The following is a 19,127-nucleotide window of genomic DNA, read 5'->3' as shown; positions in this document are numbered from 1 at the left end:
TATAGAGAAAGAGTATATCCTTCTTGTGGCGTTGGTGCACTAAGAAGTTCATGAGGTTACTCTCTGACTCAGACTTCCAATTAGTCATTGGAGTAATTGGGTCTTTGAATACTATATGGGGATCAACAAAACCAATTTCATTGCAGCCTTCCTTTCTGAGCTCTGTCATTGTAAATCTGCATATATATAGTACTTGTTAGGATAATTTATATGCATATACACACATATGATGAGTTTAATAATAGATCGAAAGAATTATTACTTACAGGCAATAGCAGCTAATGATAACTTTGTCCAGAGAGGTCAGGTGGCATAGTTGATGAAATTCTGCAAAGTCAACATACATAACATCATCGCCACGGAACCAATGTTCGTCTCTAATTCTGACACCAACGCAGAAGTCTCCACTGGTAGACGCCTGCATGTACCACTTGTTTAGCAGGTACATTTGCGTCCCCAGATCAGATAAGGCTTGAGGGTTGTATAGACTCTGGCCTAGTACAAATTTTTTCTTCCAAATATCAACCTCCGCCGCACTCTTAATGTTTCCATCACCAAACATCTGGTAAAGGTCGAGACCAGTCTCATCAAGAAATTCACCAAGGTGATCCAAATCGACATCCGGAGGTATGTTTGCCTGATGCATTAATCCTAAATTCGAACCATATTCATTACCAACAACTAGCGGGGGGATTGATTGGTGCGCTTGTTGTCCGAGTTGGGCAACTCCTTTCCCTGCCCGCTTCTTTTTCTGTGCCGCCTCAATTGACTTAGTAAGAGTGCGGTCATAGTCTGATAACGTTGATTTGGACGGCTTACGAGATTCCCGCTGTTGTTGCTGGTAAGAAGTCACCTTTTTTCTTAAAATATCCGGAGCTACGAAGAAGTACGGTTTCTCTGGGTTTCTCCTTGCTTCTTGATTCATTTTAAGTTTGTCATAGAATCTAGACATGTCTTTTTTATATGCATCAGTTCCTTCTTCCTTCTCTTCAGATATTATTTTGGGAATAGCCCTTGGTTTCACGGTGGCTTTCTTTGCAGGCGGGGACTGGTTCTTCGTTTGAGGGGCTGGCCTCTTGCTAGGCTTCTTGGTAGGCGGGGGCGGGGGAGGCGTTGGAGACCTCCTTGGAGGTGTTGGCAGCGGCGTTGGAGACCTCCTTGGAGGTGGTGGCTGCGGCGTTGGAGACCTCCTTGGAGAGGGTGTGGATGCAGCCTCATCTTCCAACACAATGTCATCATACAGAGCACTATGATGATCTGGCGATTGAACAATTGGATTTAGGTTGGGGGAGGATCTGCTACAAAAAAAGGAATGACATATTATTATGAGCAGATTGTTAATTATTTAAGCCAATACAAATTAATGATGTAGTGTTTTCATCCACACGTACCTATGGTGAGGTAGTTCAGGAGGAGGTGGAGCCGACATCCCTGGAATGATGATGTAGCGCTTGCGCCATAGAATGAATGTCTTCTCCGCTTCTCCTAGAGTCTTCTCGCCATCACCTCCAGGAATGTCAAGAGGCAAATCACTAAAACCTTTTTCAGCTTTATCTACCGAGATGGTAGCATATCCTTCTTGGATTATATTCCCATGAATCCTTGGTGTCTTGGTTCGGTCGATAGGATTAACAAGACCGATAGCCACCTTGATTGTGGAATTCTCCTTCGGAATGTGTAGCTCACACGTTGTACAAGGTTCAGGGATGTCATCCATAGGGAAGCGCAGTCCTGTGTCCCCTTGATTTGGTATCTCCGTGGAAGCGCAGCTGCTTTTCAACTGAACAGATTGGCTAATGTTGATTCCTGGCTCTGATGCCTGCTTGCTTGCACTCACTGCTATTTGCACTTGCCTTTTGATTTCCTCCTGCATTCTCGCTTCAAGGTTTTTTTCCCGCTCCTGTGCTTCACGCACCGCTTCCTCCAACCTCTGGAGCCGCTGTGCCTCTTCTTCCTTCTTTCTCTGGCGACTTCTGTAGGAAGGTCTGTCCTGAGGGAATCCATGCTCCCACGAGACACTTCCTTTGCCTCTAGTTCGGCCACCATGTTCAATAGTCCCGATGGCGTATGTCAGCTCATCCTTCTCTCTGTTGGGCCTGAACGCACCACTAGTAGTAGCTCTCTGAGCATAAAACAATCTTTCTGCTGCTTCTTGCAGTCTTGCGCCATAAACGCACTTCCCTGTCTCCTGGTCTAGTGTTCCCCCATGAGCGAAAAACCAATTCTTTGCACGTTCTCCCCACTCGAGTGATTCTGGTCTGATACCCTTAGCAAGAAGGTCTGCTTCCATTTTGTTCCACTTCTTAATGGCAGTCGGGTAGCCACCTGATCCCAAGGTATGGTGGTATGTCTTCTGTTGGGCATTACGTTGGTTCTTTATCACCCGACTCACACCCTCTTCCAAAGTCTTGTACTGTACAAACTCATCCCAATAGGGCCTCTGCTTTGAGATCGGGCCTGGGACAGTAAAATCTGGTGCTATGTTCTTCTTGACATACGTCGTGTATAGGTGTTTCTTCCAAGTCTGAAACTGGGTGGCCATCTTCTTCATTGCCCAATCCCTAACTCGCTCCTTCAATTCATCACCATCTATTATATCATCATAACCATCTGTTTGGAGCATGAAATGTACCAAGACATCATTCCAAATTAACGCCTTGTCACGATCGGAGACAAAACTGATATGAGGAGCATTGGTCTTCTTCTTCCATTCACGGGTACTAATCGGGAGCCGGTCCCGTACAAGGTAACCACAGTGGTGCACAAATTTCATTTTATTCGGCCCCCCCCGGTTCTCCTGTATCCACATTGAACTCCGAGATGATGAAGCGACCCTCCAATGGCTTTTTGGGACCTCGAACATTTTTACTCTTCGTTGTAGTTGTTGATGTCGATCCAGAGGGCTACAAAACATAAACATTATTTTTAATGTCATGAGCACACATAAGACATATGATAATATATATATAGCTAATAATAAAAAATATATACTTGGCCAATATGTTGTTGCTCATTTTGTTCAAGAGCTAAGTACTGACTCCCGTCATCTACATCCTCTTGCACGTTATTTTTAGCACCATCATCGCCGGCAACTTGAGTGCCAGTGTTGATCAAATTCATCATCAACTCCTCCTCATCCATATTTCTCGGGTCGGCCATCTAGCTTCAAAAAACAAAACCAATATATAGTACGTCAAATCTTTGCTTATTACATGCGTAAAATCTACAAACAATATGCATTATTAAATCTTGCCCCTCGATCACGGACGCAATTCGCCACACTAGGACGAACTACGTCGGTACTAGGGCGAATTAGGGCACGAGAAAGGGCGGTGTGACAAGAGTGGCGGTGCTCCACTCCGCCGTATATATGTCTGTACACATGGGTGAACGAGGGCGGCGGTGCTCCGCCGTATACATAGAAACGCATGGATGAAATGCATATGAATACAAATGACGTATATATACGTGTCGGCGCGGTGGCCGGTGTGCTGACGACGATGACGTGAGGCGGGCCGGCGTGCTGACGACGACGACGTGAGGCAGGCCGGGGCGGTGTCTGTGCGTGATGTTGTGATTCTATGTACCATGTGAACCATGTAGCCATTCATCATATGAGAAAATTCTATGTTAATAATGTAAGTATAAACTAAAAAACGCTTAGTTTACAAACTGGGTATCAAAATTGAGTTCCTATTTGACCATTATATATCCTACAACAAATCCTTCAAAAAAAAAGACCCTACATGAATATATTTGGATAAAATTTCGTTAACAAACATTGATCTATGAAGATAGAAAAAATTCTTCTATTGAAACTGCATCTTGAAATAATGGCATATCATATAGTGATGAATATATGGCGGTTGATGGGCTGGATCATTAGCGGATGGTTCGTAGCGTTGTTTCCAAATAATATATAGCGTGTTTATTATACAAGCCATGGATTTACATCGATCTAATTAATTTCTAAAGTAATTTCATTGGTGATCCTTAATTATACTTGTCATGAGTTCAGGTCCCAGTGATCTTAAAATGTATTTTTGTACCATAAAATGCAGTTTTTGACACTCTAATTAAACTTGCTAATTTATCCATATAATATCCAAATATTCAAAACTTGCCTTAAGATATGTTTTTATTTAAAATCATTTAGAGTTCCAAATATTCATTTTTAGTTTCTAGATTTTGTGATTCAAAATTTGGAATTTTCAATCGACCTCGACCGTTGACATGGCTTACACCAAAGTTGTAGTTTTCGACGTGATCTATAACTCGGCAGTGGAGGGCTCGGACGAATGTACAAAGAGATCGACGAATATATCACCTCGATCAAGCTCGGCAGTGTACTGGAGGGCCTCGGGCCGGCGCGGTGGGGCAACGCGCGGTGGAGGGCCTCGGGCGCGGAGGAGGGCGCGGTGGAGGGCCACGGGCAAGCGCGGAGGAGGGGCACGGGCGCGCGTGGTGGAGGCCGCACGAGGAAGAAGACGGCGGTGCCGGTGTCACGGAAGGCGAACGGACGTGGCGCGAGGAAGAAGAGGGCGGCGGTGTTCGACGAGGAAGAAGACGAGCGGATCGATCTGCCAGGCGCTGGAGGTTATATAGCAGAGAGAATTACTCCCGGTGCCAGCCACGAACCGGGAGTAAAAACCCTTTACTCCCGGTGCGTATTACCAACCGGGAGTAAAGGTGCCTTTACTCCCGGTGCGTGTTACCAACCGGGAGTATACCAACCGGGAGTAAAGGTATACCTTTACTCCCGGTTGGTAACACGCACCGGGAGTAAAGGCTTTTTTTTGGCGGGCCACGAAACTGCAGCCCACCTTTACTCCCGGGTGGGCTTCCCACCCGGGAGTAAAGGTGGCCTGCAGTTTCGTTTCCCGCCTGTTTTAAGCAATAGTCTTGTTAAATACAATAGAAATGCAATAGTTTTTATTAAATATATAGTAAATTAAATAAAAGGCATAAAATTATTTTGTTAAAAATATGAATTTTATTTTTGTTTATTGCACATAGGAAAAATCGATAACCTAACTTTTTTTATTTTTTTGTTAGAATTATAAAACATAATGTAACTAATATTTATTATTTTGTTAATGCAAAAATGTAGTGTTTAATTAAAATTATTAAAATTATTGGTTTTGGACAGGAAATTTGTTTTCACATCATTTTAACGTTAATATTTTAATTTTTCATCACTCAGTATCCTAATTTACCTTTTTGAGAGAGAAATTCCACCAAATCAAACATTGATTTAATTTGAAACATGACATAATAAACATCTGAATTCACAATTATTACATAATATCTCAAACACACACTATATTAAATTACTATATCATCAAGTGGGCACAGCAGTGAACTTCTTCTTTACGTATGTCCCTTGGTTATGATCGCTTCGTAACTATGGAGTGTCCTCATCATTTACCAAGATGCTAGGGTCTTTGTTCACTTTGAAGGGCGGAATTCGGTCATCCTTTTCATATTCTTCTGACATGTCCGACTTGTCCTCAATTCCCACGATGACTCTTTTCCCTGAAAGAACTATGTGACGCTTTGGCTCTTTGGTTGAGTCATTATCGTTTTTCCCTCTTTTTGGTTTGGTAGACATATCATTGACATAGAACACCTGATTCACATCCTTGGCAAGGACGAATGGTTCGTCTTTGTACCCAATATTACTAAGGTCTACTGTTGTCATTCCATACTCGTTGTCTACTGTTACCCCGCCTCCGGTCACCTTGACCCATTGGCACTTGAACAATGGGATCTTCAAAGTAGGTGCATATTCTAGTTCCCATATTTCATCTATGCGTCCATAATATGTCTGCTTATTCCCATTCGGGTCTGTGGCATCTATGCGGACACCACTGTTTTGGTTGGTACTCCTTTTATCTTGGGCTACTATGTAGAATATGTTCCCATTTATCTCGTACCCTTTGTATGTGACGATATGCCATGATGGTTGCATAGCCAATAAATATAGTTGCTCATGGATGCTCTCATCACCTTGACATTTTTTTTCGCAACCAACCGCCGAAAGTTTCCATGTGCTTATGCGTAATCCAAGCTTCAGTCTTCCCTGGAAACTCGGATCGTAAGAGATCCTTGTGTGTCTCAATATACGGATCTACCAAAGAGGAGTTCTGTAGAACTGTGTAGTGCGCTTTATTGAAATAATCATCATCCGTACCAATATATGTTTTCCTCCCTAGTGTCCCCTTTCCGCTTAGTCTCCCCTCATGTCTCGATTCAGGAACACCAATCGAGTTAAGGTCGGGAATAAAGTCAACACAGAACTCAATGACCTCTTCTGTTCCATAGCCCTTGGCGATGCTTCCTTCTGGGCGAGCACGGTTGTGAACATATTTCTTCAGGACTCCCATGAATCTCTCTAAGGGGAACATGTTGTGTAGGAACACAGGACCGAGAGTGAAAATCTCCTTGACTAGGTGAACTAGGAGGTGTGTCATAATATCAAAGAAGAAAGGAGGGAACACTAACTCAAAGCTGACGAGACATTGAACCACATCATTCTGTAGTTTAGCTAGATCAGTTGGATCAATTGCCTTCTGAGAAATTGCATTGAGGAATGCACATAGCTTTACGGTGGCTAGACGTACATTTGGAGGTAGAATTCCTCTTAATGCAACTGGAAGTAATTGCGTCATGAGAACGTGACAGTCATGGGACTTTAAGTTACAGAATTTCTTCTCTGGCACATTTATAATACCCTTTATATTCGAGGAGAATCCAGATGGTACCTTGATGTTGTTTAAGCATTCAAACATGATTTCCTTCTTCTCTTTGCTTAGAGTGTAGCTAGCAGGACGTAAGTAATGGCGTCCATCATCTGTCTTCTCTGGATGCAGGTTGTCTCTTTCTCTCAAACAACGCAGGTCCTGTCGTGCTTCAAATGTGTCCTTAGGCTTTCCATACACACCCATAAAGCCTAGCAGGTTCACACAAAGATTCTTCGTCAGGTGCATCACGTCGATCGAGCTACGGACCTCCAGGACTTGCCAATAGGGTAGGTCCCAAAATATGGACTTTTTCTTCCACATGGGTGCGTGACCATTAGCATCTTTCGGAATAGGTTGGTTTCCATGTCCTTTTCCAAAGACGACTTTCACATCATTGACCATATCGAGTACATCCTCACCGGTTCGGTTGCGAGGCTTGGTCAGGTGGTCTGCCTTCCCTTTAAAATGCTTACCTTTCTTTCTTACGGGGTGATTTGCAGGAAGAAATCGACGATGGCCAAGGTACACGACCTTTCGACATTTTTTCAAGAATACACCTCTAATATCACCGAAGCAGTGTGTGCATGCATTATATCCCTTGTTTGACTGTCCTGAAAGATTACTTAGAGCAGGCCAATCATTGATTGTTACGAACAACAATGCTCGCAGATCAAAGTGTTCCTGTTTGTACTCATCCCACACACGTACACCTTCTTTATTCCACAAAATGAGAAGTTCGTCAATAAGTGGTCTCAGGTACACATCGATGTCATTGCCAGGTTGCTTCGGGCCTTGGATGAGCACAGGCATCATAATGAACTTCCGCTTCATGCATAACCAAGGAGGAATGTTGTAGATACTTAGAGTAACAGGCCAAGTGCTATGACTACTGTTCTGCTCTCCAAAAGGATTGATACCATCTGTACTTAAAGCAAACCTTAAGTTTCTTGCGTCATTTGCAAACTCCGGGAATTCTCTGTCGATTGCTCTCCACTGGGACCCATCAGCAGGGTGTCTCAACATATTGTCTACCTTACGGTCTTCTTTGTGCCATCGTAACAATTTTGCATGTTTTTTGTTTCTGAACAGACGTTTCAAGCGTGGTATTATAGGAGCATACCACATAACCTTAGCAGGGATTTTCTTACGCGGACGTTCGCCCTCAACATCACCAGGGTCATCTCGCCTGATCTTATACCGCGACGCATGGCATACCGGGCATGCATCCAATTTCTCGTACTCTTTGCCACGGTATAGGATGCAGTCATTAGGACATGCATGTATCTTCTCTATTTCTAGCCCCATAGGACAGACAACTTGTTTTGCTTCGTAGGTAGTGGCGGGCAATTCATTGTACTTCGAAAGCATCTTCTTTTGGATTTTTAGTAACTCTCCAAATCCCTTGTCAGATACACCATTCTTTGCCTTCCATTGCAGCAATTCTAGTGTGGTTCCCAATTTTTTCTGCCCTGCATCACAAGTTGGGTACAACAATTTCTTGTGATCTTCTAGCATCCGCTCGAACTTGATCTTCTCCTTTTCACTTTCACATTCTCTTTGTGCATCACGAATGACCTGACAAAGATCATCAGCCGGCTCATCTTCTGCGGCTACCTCTTCTTCAGCTTCTCCCATTGCAGTATCATTGAAGCACGCACCATCAGGAATAATATCATTGTCGTCCCATTGTTCTTCTTCACCTTCTTCCATTACAACACCGGTTTCTCCGTGCTTTGCCCAACAAATATAATTTGGCATGAAACCCGACTTGAAGGGTGAATGAAGAGTCCTTGAGCAAGGATATTCCACCGTATTCTTACATATGGCACATGGGCAGCACATGAAACCATCGCGTTTGTTTGCCTCGGCCGCACGTAACAAAGAATGCACGCCGTCAATGAACTCTTGGGAGCGGCGATCAGCATTATACATCCAATAACGGCTCATCTGCATTACATGACATAAATATCATATTAAAACCTAGATCATAATTAATTATTTATACAACATGCGTGCCACCACAAAAGATACAAATTTATGAAAGCATCGCTACAATGTAGACAATCCCAACTACCACTAAAAGAACTAAAGCTAAAATACATTTCAGGAGCACAAGGATTTCGCGACCAATCTCAACTAAAACAGATAGATCCCCCGATTGTGCAACATCTTTGGGCTTCTTCGGCTGGATCACTACCTTATTAGCCGCCGTATCTGCCTGTTGTGCAAGATATTTTTGCACGAGTTCAACATACTCTTCCTCCCAGTAGAAGCCTGAACATCGTCCACTGCCATCCCACTGAAATTAAAACAAAAAATTAGAACTTTAATCACAACCATCATGAAAATAGGTATAAACTAACCATAATCATTAAATACGATAAAATAACTCACATTGCGATCCGGACACTTGTAGAAGATACGATCCTTGTTGGGACCCTCCTTCTTCACTCGGTACTCCATCACAATCTTCGTCTCATCACGACACTTGCCGCATGGAATGAGAGGAAGGCCCGGCCTAAGTCGCTTTGGAAACCCATGAGAGGCCGAGGACCCGGAAGCAGTTGCCATCTACTCTCTATACTCATTTTTTAATACACTATAAATTTCTCCTTTTATAAACAAATAAAATTAACAAACTATAAAATTATCTAGATCTCTAAACAATGATATTTTTAATAGTCATTGTGTTCTCGTCTTTTACTGCGGCAGGTAAGTAATTCATATGATATTTCCGCAAATTAACAGAAGAATGGGAATGTACACACATAACAGACTACTACGTTTAGGTACGGTGATTGACAGACTACTGCGACGATATCGGGACATGTGAATAAATAACCATCCGTACTAGTTGACCTTGCTTACGTGATCAGCTCGGCGAGCATGTCTCCACCGGACGGCACCGTACTTGGTCAAGGAAGAGCTCCGATTCGAGGAAGGGAACACGGTCTTCCACGACTGTTGTCGCTCTCCCTCGTAGAATCAAAGCTCCTCCTTGACGTCCGTTACCGCTCGGCAGAGAACATCCTCGCCGACCTGAACACGGTCCGCAAGTTCAACTAGTAAGGATTTGCTATAATTTTCTAACTATTTTCTAACTTTATATTTATATATACTACGTTTAGGTACGGTGATTGACAGACTACTGCGACGATATCGGGACATGTGAATAAATAACCATCCGTACTAGTTGACCTTGCTTACATGATCAGCTCGGCGAGCATTTCTCCACCGAACGACACCGTACTTGGTCAAGGAAGAGCTCCGATTCTACGAGGAAGGGAACACGGTCTTCCACGACCGTTGTCGCTCTCCCTCGTAGAATCAAAGCTCCTCCTTGACGTCCGTTACCGCTCGGTAGAGAACATCCTCGCCGACCTGAACACGATCCGCAAGTTCAACTAGTAAGGATTTGCTATAATTTTCTAACTATTTTCTAACTTTATATTTATATATACTTTAACCTTCTTTCATGTAAATATACAAGCTTGAAGTGATTTTGAGCTCAAATTGCTTACAAATGAAAAAAAAACTACAATAAAGAACCATAAATATATATAGTGAACAAAACGGCATAAGATAATGGTAAAAAATGAGAGTATGAGATTGGTAACCTTTACAACTGAAGAATCGACGGAGGAATCGAAGAAATCGACGGAGGAATCGAAGAATGGATGGAGGAACAATGGAGGGAGGGAGGAAGCAAGAACACTACTGCAGTGAGCTTTAAAATGTGCTGAGCTCGGGCTCGGGGCCGGAAGGAAGGAGGAGACGGCCGATTTATAAAGGGAGAACATTTAGTCCCGGTTGATGGATCCAACCGGGACTAAAGGTAACTTTCCAACCCCGGGCGCAGCCACGGCCCGGGAGTAGATCTTTACTCCCGGTTGGAGCCACCAACCGGGAGTAAAAGTATACCTTTAGTCCCGTTGGTGGCTCCAACCGGGACTAAAGGTACCTGCCACCTCTGTCTGGCGCAGTAGCCGTTGGGCAGGGACCTTTAGTCCCGGTTGGAGCCTCCAACCGGGACTAAAGGTATTTCTAGTCCCGGGGGCAAAAAATTCCGGGACTAGAGCCCATTTTGGTCGAGGATCAAAGGTCTGTTCTCTACTAGTGAGTTCACGTGAGTCTCGGCACGACGACATCTATTGTGCAGCCAGCGGACTTTCTGGCGTGCGCAGTAAAATTTCATAGTTTGTGATCGACTACACTCACTCATCATTTCATCCAATATTATTATTACTAGTAGTAGGGGCGTGGTCACATCCGGGTGCGCTCGCACGCACCAGCTGGCAAAACAAAGAATCCCCTGGACGATTACACCTGAATTGCCCGGGGGCTTGGGGGCTCCTGTCGGGTTCATAAACCCGGGATCCCTAATGGACCCACTTTCCAGCAAAAGCTCGGCCCAGCATGGTGAATTACGCTAATTCTAAATTTCTTTGCAAAACTCTTTTTGTATATATGGTATTTTAGGACTTCTTGAGAATGACCTACCATGCATGGTGAAGTGTGATCGATCATCACTGCACGGGCAGACCATGCATGCGCGTGTATGTGTGTAAATAAGGAGCACATAGCAATGGTTACCACTTCAGCTCGTGGAATTGTGAGAGATGGACTGATCAGTTATGTCGTGCTAAAACCGCCAGCTCCATTCAACACAATGATGGAGAACCTTCCTCACTTTGTTTTTCCTTTGGTCATTGAGGCTGTAAACTGGTATGTAAAGTGATTGATTATTAACTAATGTTGTAGGATATGGTAAAAGTAGTGTTCGCATCAACAAGGATGATCGGTGGTACCTGCTTATAACAACATGTAGCCACCGAAGTCCAGTCGTGAAACTCGGAAAACATTTCAAATTATAGAGCCTGTCGGACACCCAGAAGCCGACAGGTACGCATCACGACCAACAGGCCGTTATCGGCTGCTAATGTGCTGACCTGGGACCTGTCGGCCATCCAAAGGCCGATAAGTCACCCAACGGCTTTCCACAATATTTTTTTGAAAAATATATCTGCAATTTTTGTATAACAGCTACTAGATTTGCAATTATTCATTAAAAATATTATTTAAAAAAATCGGGTTCGAACCTAACCGAGTGTAGCACAGGCAAGTGCGGCCACTCACTCCTCTGCTGCTCCTGGCTGGGCGACAGCTATTCCCTAATCCGAGAACCCTCGCATCCGCCGCGCGCCCGCACCATGGCGCCACCGCCGCTGACAGACCTGATCGAAGACGTCACGGCCAAGATCTTGCTCCGCCTCCCGCCAACGAGCTGGAGCACCTCTTCCGCGCCGCCCTCGTATGCAAGCTGTGGCTCCGCAGCCTCTGCAACCCGGGCTTCCTCCGCCGCTACCGCGCCTTCCACGAAGCCCCTCCCCTCCTCGGCCTCCTCCCCATCCGCCGCCGCCGGATGGCCATCGGAGAGCCCTTCCCCTGCCTCGTCTCCACCACATCAGTGCCCGCCTTCCTGTAGCCCGCGGGCACCGACCGCAGCTTCACGCGCCTTCACAACTGCCGCCACGGCCGCGTCCTCATCCGCATGGTCGACGGTCCGGCTCCGTCTTGGGATATTGGGGAGGGCGACCGCGGGTATCTCTTCGTCTGGGACCCGTCACGGGCGACAGTTGTGCTATCAGGACCGACCGTATCGGCTGCGAAGGTCCCTACCGGTACCATAAGAGGAGCAGGTGTGCCGCCAGATTGGGGGCAGGAGGCATGGCAACTACACTCGGGGGCACAGGTTGGGTCGCGTGAGCGTGGGCACGCCGTCGAGCCGTGCAGGCTCGGCCGTCGAGCGGTGTGCTGTGGTTGTGCGGTACCGGTACCAGGCACCAAAGAACAGATGGATGGTGGATCGACGAAGAGGATGGGTACAAACGGTGGTTCCTGTACAAGGTCCACTCCTTGATTTCCATGTCGTTTTTCCCAGTATCACCCGTACCAATGCTGACACCGTAGTCGGCGGCTTTGCAGAGGTTTTGCGATTAGTAGATGTTTATTGTACAAGCTAATTAGCTGGGAGCGAGTGGAGACAAAGCAGGAGAACGAATCTTCATGCCCCACCCAACGCCGGGCATCGCGTCCGCAGCTACACCCCTACATAGAAAATCCACTCTCATATATTATATAAATAAATATATCGTCAACTAAAACTAGTCCTTGATTACGAAAAGGGATGGAATTATTTGAGCATGTTGGTTATAGAGCTTTTGCTCGATCGAGTTTTTGTGTGTATTGAATTGGTCCTTTGGGGATTTTGCCTTGCCTGATTTCGCTCTTCTCCAAATATAAAGGCTGGAAAAGCTACGTGGCCACGGCGATGGTTCAGATGAACGAACTCGATGATGCATGGAGGCAACTCCGAAGGCAGTTTCGATCACCTCACCGAGCGCTGAAAGACGTGATCCGATTGCACTGATAAAAAGAAAACTCTTTTTGTATATATGGTATTTTAGGACTTCTTGAGAATGACCTACCATGCATGGTGAACTGTGATCGATCGTCACTGCACGTGCAGACCATGCATGCGCGTGTATGTGTGTAAATATGGAGCACATAGCAATGGTTACCACTTCAGCTCGTGGAATTGTGAGAGATGGACTGATCAGTTATGTCGTGCTAAAACCGCCAGCTCCATTCAACACAATGATGGAGAACCTTCCTCACTTTGTTTTTCCTTTGGTCATTGAGGCTGTAAACTGGTATGTAAAGTGATTGATTATTAACTAATGTTGTAGGATATGGTAAAAGTAGTGTTCGCATCAACAAGGATGATCGGTGGTACCTGCTTATAACAACATGTAGCCACCGAAGTCCAGTCATGAAACTTGGAAAACATTTCAGATTGTAGAGCCTGTCGGTCACCCAGAAGCCGACAGGTACGCCGCACGACCAACAGGCCATTATCAGCTGCTAATGTGCTGACATGGGACCTATCGGCCACCTAAGACCCGACAGGTCGGCTGTCACGAAATACAAGCCAGTATAGGCTGCTAATGTGCAGACATGGGACCTGTCGGCCATCCAGAGGCTGATAAGTCACCAAACGGCTGTCAGCAGTATTTTTTTGAAAAATATATCTGCAATTTTTGTATAACAGCTACTAGATTTGCAATTATTCATTAAAAATATTATTTAAAAAAAATCATGTTCGAACCTAACCGAGTGTAGCACAGGCAAGTGCGGCCACTCACTCCTCTGCTGCTCCTGGCTGGGCGACAGCTATTCCCTAATCCGAGAACCCTCGCATCCGCCGCGCGCCCACACCATGGCGCCACCGCCGCTGACGGACCTGATCGAAGACGTCACGGCCAAGATACCTCTTCCGCGCCGCCCTCGTATGCAAGCCGTGGCTCCGCAGCCTCTGCGACCCGGGCTTCCTCCGCCGCTACCGCGCCTTCCACGAAGCCCCTCCCCTCCTCGGCCTCCTCCCCATCCGCCGCCGCCGGATGGCCATCGGAGAGCCCTTCCCCCGCCTCGTCTCCACCACATCAGTGCCCGCCTTCCTGTAGCCCGCGGGCACCGACCGTAGCTTCACGCACCTTCACAACTGCCGCCACGGCCGCGTCCTCATCCGCATGGTCGACGGTCCGGCTCCGTCTTGGGATATTGGGGAGGGCGACCGCGGGTATCTCTTCGTCTGGGACCCGTCGCGGGCGACAGTTGTGCTATCAGGACCGACCGTATCGGCTGCGAAGGTCCCTACCGGTACCGTAAGAGGAGCAGGTGTGCCGCCAGATTGGGGCAGGAGGCATGGCAACTACACTCGGGGGCACAGGTTGGGTCGCGTGAGCGTGGGCACGTCGTCGAGCCGTGCAGGCTCGGCCGTCGAGCGGTGTGCTGTGGCTGTGCGGTACCGGTACCAGGCACCAAAGAACAGATGGATGGTGAAGAAGGTTGACGAACCTGCAACTGGGTTTGGGGAATACTTTTCGGTCTTACCCTACATGAGCTTCTACACCCCTGGTATGGTACTAACACCTGATTCAGCTGTCCTACCTTTTATAGCTTCTATGTGTTTCCTTAGTTAGCTCGGTTGGTTCTCATTTGTGGGCAATTAATCATAATGTACACACTATTTCTCAGTTTGTACTCACATATAGGCCTTGTCAAAGGCAATTATGTATGCTAGAGAAACTTCATATATGACAATGGAAAACAGAACATAATTTTTGTTATGGGATTTGACGTGTTAAGCACCATGGCGATGCATTGGTCAGATTGCTAAATATGCATACTGCCTTGTTGATCTGGTAATTATCATTTGACCTTACTTCAGACTTTCTTGTAAAAGAATATTTTTATGTTTTTCAGACTTTCTTGTAAAATTAAAAATTATGTTGTTTTCTGACATAGCTGAAGCTCACATCTCAATTGGCTCATTCTTGTAACCTTTGGACTTTGGTGTCGGTTCTAGCATGTGTCTCACCAAAATCGAATGCAGTGTTGGAGTTGGTTATGAGTTCTGTGCATAGAAACTTATCAGATCATGGCACATTATTTATTATCGATAGCAAAGACTAATCTGCTGGAATTGGTTGGTTGGTTTCATAGAGTTTCTACTACCAAGTCATTTGTTTTCTGTTGAGTCTACATATAAATGGTGCAGTTTATGATTAGTTGTTTTTGTTTGGCCAGATTCATCCGGATCATATTGTGGAAAATCTGTATTTCGGTGTAGCATGTCAGGCATATTTCAGTTACTGTTTGGTTAAGGCTCAAGCTACTTAAAACTAGAATTATGTGTAGTCCATCTGCCTATCCCATTTCCTTTTTCATGAAATTTTACTACGAGGTTCACATACACTGTTGGTCTCGTGTTCAGGAGGGCTATCAAGTAGCAATGCCGCTGTGTTAGATTATTTGGTCAAACCGTTACAAAAATCTGAGTCATAATTTGATTTTACCAGAAAACGTTTATCATTTGTAAGTAGATTGAAGAGCATCATCTACAAATGGAACTCTGAATGTTTTACAACTTCACTGAAAACATGGAAAATGATGTCAAGGTTATGTTGTCATAAAATAAACAATAAGAGATACAAGATCCGAGTTATAATTTGAATTCATCTGAAAATGTTGATTATTTAAAAGATTGGAGAATGTCATCTAACAGCTGGAAAATGGTGTCACGGTTACGTTTTCATTTAAAAAAGGGCACTAGTGGGCACTGGTCATTCGTGAGTTGTGGACTCAAGTCTGGTTATTCTTCTACTGCTATTGTCTGGATTCAGTTCCATGGGAATCTGGAACAATTGCATCATTACGTCTGCTATTGGTCAAATATTTTTTTTCCTCAAATGCGCAGAACTGCACATTATAGTATTAGAAAAGGAATAAAAATATCCACACAAGGAAAGCTAAGACAAAGGGTAGAGGATGGAAAGGGAAAGAAATTAGAAAATGGGAAAACACTACTCGTGGCCTCTCATGACTGGCCACACTGGGGGGAAAAAGCTACTGCCACAAAAAAGATAAGTTTGTGTAGTTGATGACGTATGATGTGGCTTCTAGGTTTTTGCTAAAAATTGAAACAACCTCGTACTTATCTATTGCCCTGCACTCTATTTACTGTGTCTATATGTTTGCTTAGTTTGTTGGTTCTGGTTTGTGAACCAAGTCACGCTGTAATTAATAGCTTCTATCTTCACATATAGATATTACCACAGACCTTTTGTGCATACCGGTGCAAACTGAATGCATGGAACCAGAAATCAACCTTAAACAAAATAAGAAAAAGAAAAAATACTGGAATTCTGGATTTTTCCAATTTATCTCATTAAAATATTCCAAAATTAAGAATGGGTTTAGTTACTTAAATTCAAAAAGTGAATCAAAGAATTTCAGTATCTAGTTATTAGTTAAAAAAATATTTATTAAAATACAAAAAAAGATTGAATAATTTTACTTTCTAATCATTTTTGCATTTCTTTCTGTTAAAATAAAAGAGCTCTGTTGTTTCGTAATTGATTGATTGAATTCCAAAGAAAACAGATCTAAATTCTGAGGTTTGACTTGTCATGGATTGCATTTGATAAAAATACCAAAGATGCGTGCAAACTTGTTGACCTTGTATTATGTTGTTGCCCTGTTTCAGATATTTTTTTTACCAGATTTTCTTTTGCTATTGTTTTCTGGTATATCTTTACTCGAAGACTTAATTCCTCACATATTTGTTTTCAAATACCTATTTTCTGGTATATCTCAAGGTCACATCTAGAGCTAAGTTTTGTTAACCTTTGGTGGTAGTATTTATATATAGCATACCAAACTGTAAGTGCTGAGCTGGAATGTTGATTTTGATTTTTATGCATGGTATTGTTTCAGATCGTGGTACCTTGTCATCACTGGCAAGGCTCACTGATGTCTGACGTGCGACTCAAGAGCAAGACCCTTCGAAATGTATGAATCCATGACAATTCAAAGTCATACTGCCTGGCTTTTTTTTTACTGTGTCCATATGTTTCCTTAATTTGTTGATTCTGGTTTCCAAACAAAGTCATACTGTATTTAATAGTTGTTTCTTCAGACAAAGGGATGTCCACAGGCCATATTTGTGTGCTAGTGCAAACTGAATACATGGCATCAGAAACTGACCTTAATTTTTGGATTTCTGAGATGTTACTTTTCTGTTGACTGCATTAGTAAAACAAAAATGAAATATAAATATGCTTGCAACCATATAGAGATCAGTTCTGTAGGGGCTGTTTGCTTGGTTTTCAGGCAATGTTGCCTGGTGCGAGCTGTGTACCCAGTCATCTGATTTTGAACGCCCCTAAACCCTTGGCAGTATGACTAGTATTTAGTAAACCAAACTGTAAATGCTACTGGAATGTTGGTTTTGATTTTTGTGCATGGTATTTTTTCAGATCGTGGTAGGCTGTCATCAGTCATCACTGGCGGGGCTCCCTAATGTCTGATGTGCCTCTCAAGAGCAAGACCTTGTGAAATGGATTATCCACCACAAGTCTGTTGGTGGTGGCCTCTTGTAGAGCTTCTGCTATCATAATCCTTTATTTTGCAGTTCACTTTGATCATCTTGGGATGTGTGTTTTGTATTGTCTGAGTCTTGGGTGGAGCCAAACTTCATCCGAATCAAAGCCCTGATTTCAGAGCAAGAATTGCAGAATGAAAATGAACCAGGAGAGGCTTAGCAAGAATGTGTTTCAGTCGAATATTCCAGGCTTATTTCAGTGTTTAGTTGTTGTTTAGTTAATGCTCCATTCAGGTTCAGCTACATGGAATTGGATTGTGTGGAGTCTCTGTCATTGTCCTTTCCTGAATATTTAACATTTACATTCAGTGTTGTGTTGGTTGGCGTCGACAAGTGGTTTACATGTTCTCATGAATATCTTCTTTACTTTCCTTCGTTCAATGATGACTTTTAAGCACCTGTCGTGCCATCTATATTATTTAGTTGCTCTGGGAGTTGAAGCATATATTTGTCAGACGGACAGTGGAATTTGTATGATAAATTGTGAGTCCAGATGATTGATATCAGTGCCGGCCCTAGGGGGAGGGCATGAGGTGCGACGGCCGAGGGCCCATGTGGTGGAGGGGCCCAAGTCTAGTTATATAAACCCCCATACCCTATAGTCTATTAGGCATTAGCAAACTAATGAGAAAAGAGAAAGAACTAGCCAGCCGGCCCAAGAAGATTGGCGGCCTTTCTGGCTTTGTTTCCCAGTTTTCACATGGCCCGCCTCGGGCAGAGAGGAGGCGAGGAGCCGCGCCGTAGTGCCGATCATAGATTGCGACTCGCGAGTTCACGACGCGCTAACGCGCCGGCGCCTGAGTCCTGACGCACACATGCGGAGTCGGACGAGGCAATGAGCTGCACCGCCAAGTCCGAGAACGGTGCACGACGGCGGTGACCAGGACTAGGCAGGGATCCATGACGACGACATCTTGGTTCTTGCCTTCTTGCGAATTGCGATCAGTTGTTTCAGATCATGTCTAGGCCGTAGGTAATTTTTTCTTGTTCATTTTTAATCCAAATTAAATATTTGTATTGTATTCCAGACTTCTAGTACTTTGTACTCATATAGTCATGTTTTTTTTCTGATTTAGTCATGTTAAACTAAAAATATATTATTGGATTTGTTTTTCCTTTATAAGTAAAATTAGTGTCTATATAATATAAGATTTCATATATGATCTAAAGGGGCCGTCGCGACGAGTTCGCCAGAGGGCCCTCAAAATCGTAGGACCGGCACTGATTGATATAGCTCACTAGATGGATTATCTGGCATCAAAATTATTCCTGTGACTAAGGTAAGACTTTTTTTGAGAGATGTTTTAAATTGAAAACTATGAAATGTATCATGCCTGGTTTACATCACAGATGAGTGTCGTCTGAGTTTACATGGGCTT

The 19,127-nt window shown here is 44.2% G+C and overlaps 1 long non-coding RNA gene across 1 annotated transcript; it reads left to right on the top strand.

The window, feature by feature from the left end:
- The first annotated feature begins 13,943 nt into the window (after positions 1-13,943).
- Positions 13,944-18,139, top strand: LOC136544809 (uncharacterized). Its single transcript, XR_010780837.1, has 3 exons — positions 13,944-14,720; positions 17,082-17,156; positions 17,624-18,139. It is a non-coding gene; the product is annotated as an uncharacterized lncRNA (long non-coding RNA).
- The last annotated feature ends 988 nt before the right edge of the window (positions 18,140-19,127 follow it).

Source organism: Miscanthus floridulus, chromosome 3 (assembly GCF_019320115.1).
Source record: "Miscanthus floridulus cultivar M001 chromosome 3, ASM1932011v1, whole genome shotgun sequence".
NCBI lineage: Eukaryota > Viridiplantae > Streptophyta > Magnoliopsida > Poales > Poaceae > Miscanthus > Miscanthus floridulus.
The sequence above is the reverse complement of the archived record's forward strand: the minus strand, read 5'-3'. Positions and strand labels throughout refer to the sequence as shown.